The 5,573-nt window shown below is 44.0% G+C and overlaps 1 long non-coding RNA gene across 1 annotated transcript; it reads left to right on the top strand.

The window, feature by feature from the left end:
- The first annotated feature begins 508 nt into the window (after window positions 1-508).
- Window positions 509-4,707, top strand: LOC138784301 (uncharacterized). Its single transcript, XR_011361808.1, has 3 exons — window positions 509-597; window positions 3,641-3,888; window positions 4,630-4,707. It is a non-coding gene; the product is annotated as an uncharacterized lncRNA (long non-coding RNA).
- The last annotated feature ends 866 nt before the right edge of the window (window positions 4,708-5,573 follow it).

Raw genomic sequence — 5,573 nt, 5'->3', positions numbered from 1 at the left:
TGCCGCCGCTATTCAACGCGGCTGCAGCGAGCGGGTGAGTGCGGGAGGGGCGGCGGGGAGCTGCGGGGGGGCTGCCCGGGGGATCGCTGATCGTCCGGGCAGCCCATAGGATATAGCAGCATCTGCTGCCGACGCTCCTATTCAACGGAGCGACGGCAGCAGATCGCTGCTATATCAGTCGCTTTTTTTTCAACATGTTTAAAAACAAGCGACTGCAACGATCAGCCGACATGAACGATGTCGGCTGATCGTTGCACTCTATTCCACGGAACGATTAGCGGTCGATATCGTCCGAAAACGAACGATAATCGTTCCGTGGAATAGGGCCTTAAGACATAGAGACATAGGGGGAGATCTATCAAACATGGTGTAAAGTAAAACTGTCTCAGTTGCCCCTAGCAACCAATCAGATTCCACCTTTCATTTTCCAAAGAGTCTGTGAGGAATGAAAGGTGGAATCTGATTGGTTGCTAGGGGCAACTGAGCCAGTTTCACTTTACACCATGTTTGATAAATCTCCCCCATAGAGTTTTCCAAGCAAGTAACCTGTTCCAGTATACAGTGCTAAACTCTCAAGAGGGGTAGCTGTCCTCTGAGGTAACCTTATCCAAACCTGGGATCCCTCTCCTAAATTCTTAGGGCAGTTACCACAGCGAGGTAGCCTTGGAAAGTCTGTACACCCATTTGTAAAGGCCTGGGGCTCGTACCCTTGGCACTCGCTGAACTAGTTGGGCAGAAGGTGGTAAGATAAAACATGAGTACGGGTATTCTTAACCTTATACACTTCTACTTCAAGCTTATCCCGTCAGAGTACAGTACTACTTGGGTAAGGGGATGTCCGGGGGTGGGTTCCAACACCACTCCTGGCTACTGTGACAAGGGCCCAAGTGACCCAACACCCATCTACCAGCCACAACACCACATACGGCACTGACACTTCCTGAGATCAGTTGGTTTAAAAAAAAAAGCTAAAGCTTTCACTGTCCAGGCATGATGGGAGTTGTAGTTTTGCAACAACTGGAGAGCCAAGGTTCCCTACCACGGTCTAGTATTTTTATGGCCTTCTAGAAGCCTATGGTCACTTTTTATATTCTATGCACCTTCTATACAATTTGGATTTCACAGACACAGAAAAAAAAATCAATGAAGTTTGCAAAAAAATGTAATTTCTGGCTTGAGCGGAATGCTAGTAAAGGTCAATGTATATGGGAGGGGAGTAGACGGCATACACTAAATACCAATTCCACCTTAAAGGCCAGGAATAGTTTTTTGCTAGAAAAGTCTTCTCGGTCCAGCGCTTTGTTACAGCTAAAAAAAAAAGAGAAAACTTTGCAAAAATTTTACCTGGGCGTTTGGTGTTGACAGCTCCTATGAAGAGCTATGTCTTTCAATGGATGACAAATAAACCCTGTAGTGCAGTCAGATCCTGTGGAAAATACCACTTTTAAAGGGTCCATACACCTTATAGTAAGGTTGGCCGAACGCCATGATATTGACGGACAGAAGGATTGGGCCAGATGGACGTTCAACACCAGTGGGAGGGACATGCCAGTGCCAGAGTCATAGGGATACATGGCCATGCCAAATGAAAGTGCCAGAGATTTGTGATTTACTTCTATTAAAAAAAAAATTAATTAGATGCTTTACAGCAATGAAACTGGTTGCAAAAGTGTCCACACCCTCTAAGCTGTCAGCGTGCCATAGACTTCAGTTATCCTCCAGTCTACCAGCCACATCCTTTACTTCTTACAGTTCTAAATATGGTCAGTAACACTGTGCAGATCTGGAGAGCGAGGTCGCTGTGCACGATGCGGCCAATCTTACTGTCAGAAACGACTTAATAATGTCACGGGAGATATTCCCACAGGTTACACTGTAATAATAGGAATTACATCTGACGGTTGTATTGTCATGACCCAGGGGGGAGGGGGGGGAGCGTCGATGTAGAGACATGATATTAACATGGAAATCTAAAGGCTAAACAAGACCTATAAATGTATAATTACAGCGGCGTGACCAAGAGAGAGCGTTCAGCGTGTCACCGTGACCCACAGAATAACTAGAGGAAGGAAGGAGAACATCAGTAAGATGGTCTCCCTCCCTCTGCTTCTCTCTGCTTGGTGGTCAGCCAGTCCCGATGTAGAGGTCGATTTATAATGGTCTCCTTAAAGAGACTCTATCAGCAGGTATATACTGTCCTGTACTAAACTAGTGACAGAGAAGCTGAACAGAATGATGTATCACTTACATTGTTCTGTGCAGCTGATCCAGAGATCTCCTCCTGGATAACATGGACAATAAGTAGTCCTCTCTAATATGTGCATGAGCCCAGTAGTCCTGGATATTCATGAGAAGCAGAAAACTCCGCCCACCAGCTGCTGATTGGCAGTTATCTATCCATGCTGTGTATAGGCAGTCATCTGTCAATCAGCAGCTGGAGGTCGGGGGGAGGGGTGTGGCAAGAATCCTATTCTCCAGCATATTAGGAGAACGGCTGAGCAGAATGATGTATTTATGTCACTAGTTGATGCTGTTCAGTATTTAAGTCACTAGTTTATGCTGCCCTCATTTAGGGTGGAATAAACCTAGTGACAGATTCCCTTTAAGGATCTATCTCCTATCATTGCTGCCCAAACAATTCAGAGGGTGTGCACGTGTTCATTCCCTGCAGCAAAGACCAGTAATTTAAGGGGTTCTCCAGAGAAAAAAATGGTATTTAAATTATCTGGATTCAGAGAGTTATACAGATTTGTAAATTACTTCCAATTAAAAACTCCAGTCTTCCAGTACTTATCAGCATCTGTAAGTCCTGCAGTCTTACACAACGCTCTCTGCTGCCACCTCTGTCCATGTTAGGAACTGTCCAGAGCAGCAGCATATCCCTATAGAAAACCTGACATGGACAGAGGTGGCAGCAGAGAGCACTGTGTCAGACTGAAAAGAATACACCACTTCCTGCAGGACATACAGTAGCTGATACATTCTGGAATTCTGGAAATTTTTAAATAGAAGTAATTTACAAATCTATAGAATTTTCTGACACCAGCATTTTCTGGGAATCCCTTTAACCCTGATCCTCATTTTAGCCTCATATCAAATCTAATGCAACCCAAGGGATCCACATCATTTCAGGCTGGCCTTGTATAACTGTTAGGGAACCTGTTCTATAGAAGTGATACTATGTAGTGCTCCATGAAACTCCCATTAGCGGTTACATTAACTGTGTATAACAGCCCATATGGCTGTTCTTGGCTTCCCGACCACCTCCACCAGCCATAAGGAGGCCAAGGGGATTGGGCCATCCTCAATCCTGAAAAAGTCCCATACATAGGACCCACAGCTATCAGGTATGTATGTGGTTCTGGTTGGGAATACCCCTTTAAGGCTTTATGATCGCTATTTACGAACCATAGCAGTCAGTTTTAGGAAATAATATATAATAAATGCTGCAATACAGACGTAGAAGTAACACGGCGTGGAAGAATGTTTCCATTGTTTCTCTTTTATTCATCGTTCACACCTCATACCACACCAGGCAGTAACACCAGCGTTTGCCCCATTGGTTTTTCTATTTATACCATTATTTATACAATAAAAGGCAGAATTGTGTAATCGCTCGTTTTATTGCATTCTCCGGCAGGTTCCCACAACCATCCGCTACGAATATCAAAGCTTCATCATTTCCTCATCCGTCAGGTATTCAAAACATTCAGCAGAAATCACTTTCTCTCCTTCAAAAATGTTGCCAAACTTGCCGGCAACCAAAGACATAAGTCAACGTGATGCGGTCGAAGATTCGATGTGTTACAATATATCATTGAAGTCTTCCCATGAGATGAAGTCATCTTCTTTACCCCAGGCTAATGCACAATGGAGAACAATAAACAGGTAAATTACGGACAATGAAAGTACAAGTAGCTAATTTGTGTAATGGTTGTGAAGGGCGTCCAACCGGCCCGGTGATATTGTCTATAGTTTGACAAGAACAAGAGATGCTTTGTTATGAAATATCGTATTGCAAAATTGTGAGGTTGACATAATGTATCATGCGATCAGTCAATCCTCTTGGCCCATTAGAGTACCGGTTAATCCTGTGGTATTGGTTTGGCTTGAGTTTGGTGGGATTTTCTGCAGTAGGAGGCCATATAAAGTAAGCCTACACTATCATGGAGCCAGACTGGCCCACCAGAATACCAGATGATCCAGCAGAAGACTACACCATTTGATGCCAACATTGGAAACCTATTATTTACAAACTGGGTCTATTTCTTATGAGATGATCATGAATAACCAATTAGACTTTATTGATCATCTGTCGCCCGTTGGCTTCTGGTGGACCAAACCCAAGTCCAAAGGAGGCCAAGATGTTTGAAGACCTCAGGCTTCATCCTCCTTCCCAATGGATAGTTTGTGCCAAAACAAATCCACTTTATATTGGAACACTTCAGAAAAGGTAACAATGGCAAACAAATTGGAGGAACCAGAGCAATTTTCATTCCAGGTTCTCCTTTTACTCAAGATGGAAAGATCAGGGGAAGAACAAGCAGCATTGTGAAGGGTGGCCCAACTTTTTTTTAACTTTCAATATGGTTTATATGGTTGTTTCCTTCCTTTGTTTTGTTCTTATAGGCACTAGGAGACAAGAACATACTGATAACTAGGCAAGCTGGGTGGAAGAGGGTGTGCTGTTAGCCATCCAACCTTCTTTTTCACCAGACAAGTCAATGGAAATGGCGAGAGACCTCATGGCTGCCACAATCAAGAGTACCAGGGTCCTAAGAAAAAGGGTCCCACAGCCACTTTTATTGTATTTCAACAGTCAAGTGATGGATTGACCTATGTAAAGAGACTCCTTAAGTTCCATGAAAAGGTCTGCTTCTTTTCAACTAATACTATTCCTTTGTTTCTTAAAACGGGACATTCTCTGGTCTCGGACAAGCAAGATATTTCTTAAGCATTGAGTATACCAAACCACAGGACACCAGGGACTTCAACACTAGACCACCTCACCCCAGGGACTGGTAAACAAGCTTTAGTATGGGTACTAAGGAGTGAGCCCATATGGCTTTGAGAGGCCCCATTGGTAGGTCGGGCAAGTTGGGGAAGAGATTGAAAAGAGCTTCACAAGGGTAAAGACCACATCTTTCTAGGTGAATTAATTACTATTGGCCACTCTTGACCCAAAAGGGTGGCGTATGGTACGAGCCAACACATGGAAGGTTACAAGCTGTAAATTTTGTTTTAGGGCCCTTTCTTCTTTGAATACAAAACCACAAACCCCTTGCAACATACAAAACAAATCGGCACCGTGATGAGGGTCCTACCAGCGAGCTTTGAGGACCTTGTCATAAATTGTGAGCCCACGCTGTCCCCCTCTGTGCAAAAATATAGCAAGTCTTGTTTGACTACAGAAGATTATTTTTGTAGTGTCAAATACAGGAAAATATAGGAAAATACATGAAGCCAAACAACTAGAACTCTCTCATCTCACCTTGGAACGGAGTTCCAACCAAAGCCTGTGATCCTCGGGGAAGATGTCAGCCGCAGAAGACGGTGGGTGGTCTCCAGTCAGC

Source organism: Dendropsophus ebraccatus, chromosome 2 (genome assembly GCF_027789765.1).
Source record: "Dendropsophus ebraccatus isolate aDenEbr1 chromosome 2, aDenEbr1.pat, whole genome shotgun sequence".
NCBI lineage: Eukaryota > Metazoa > Chordata > Amphibia > Anura > Hylidae > Dendropsophus > Dendropsophus ebraccatus.
This window is presented reverse-complemented; position numbering and strand designations above follow the sequence as displayed.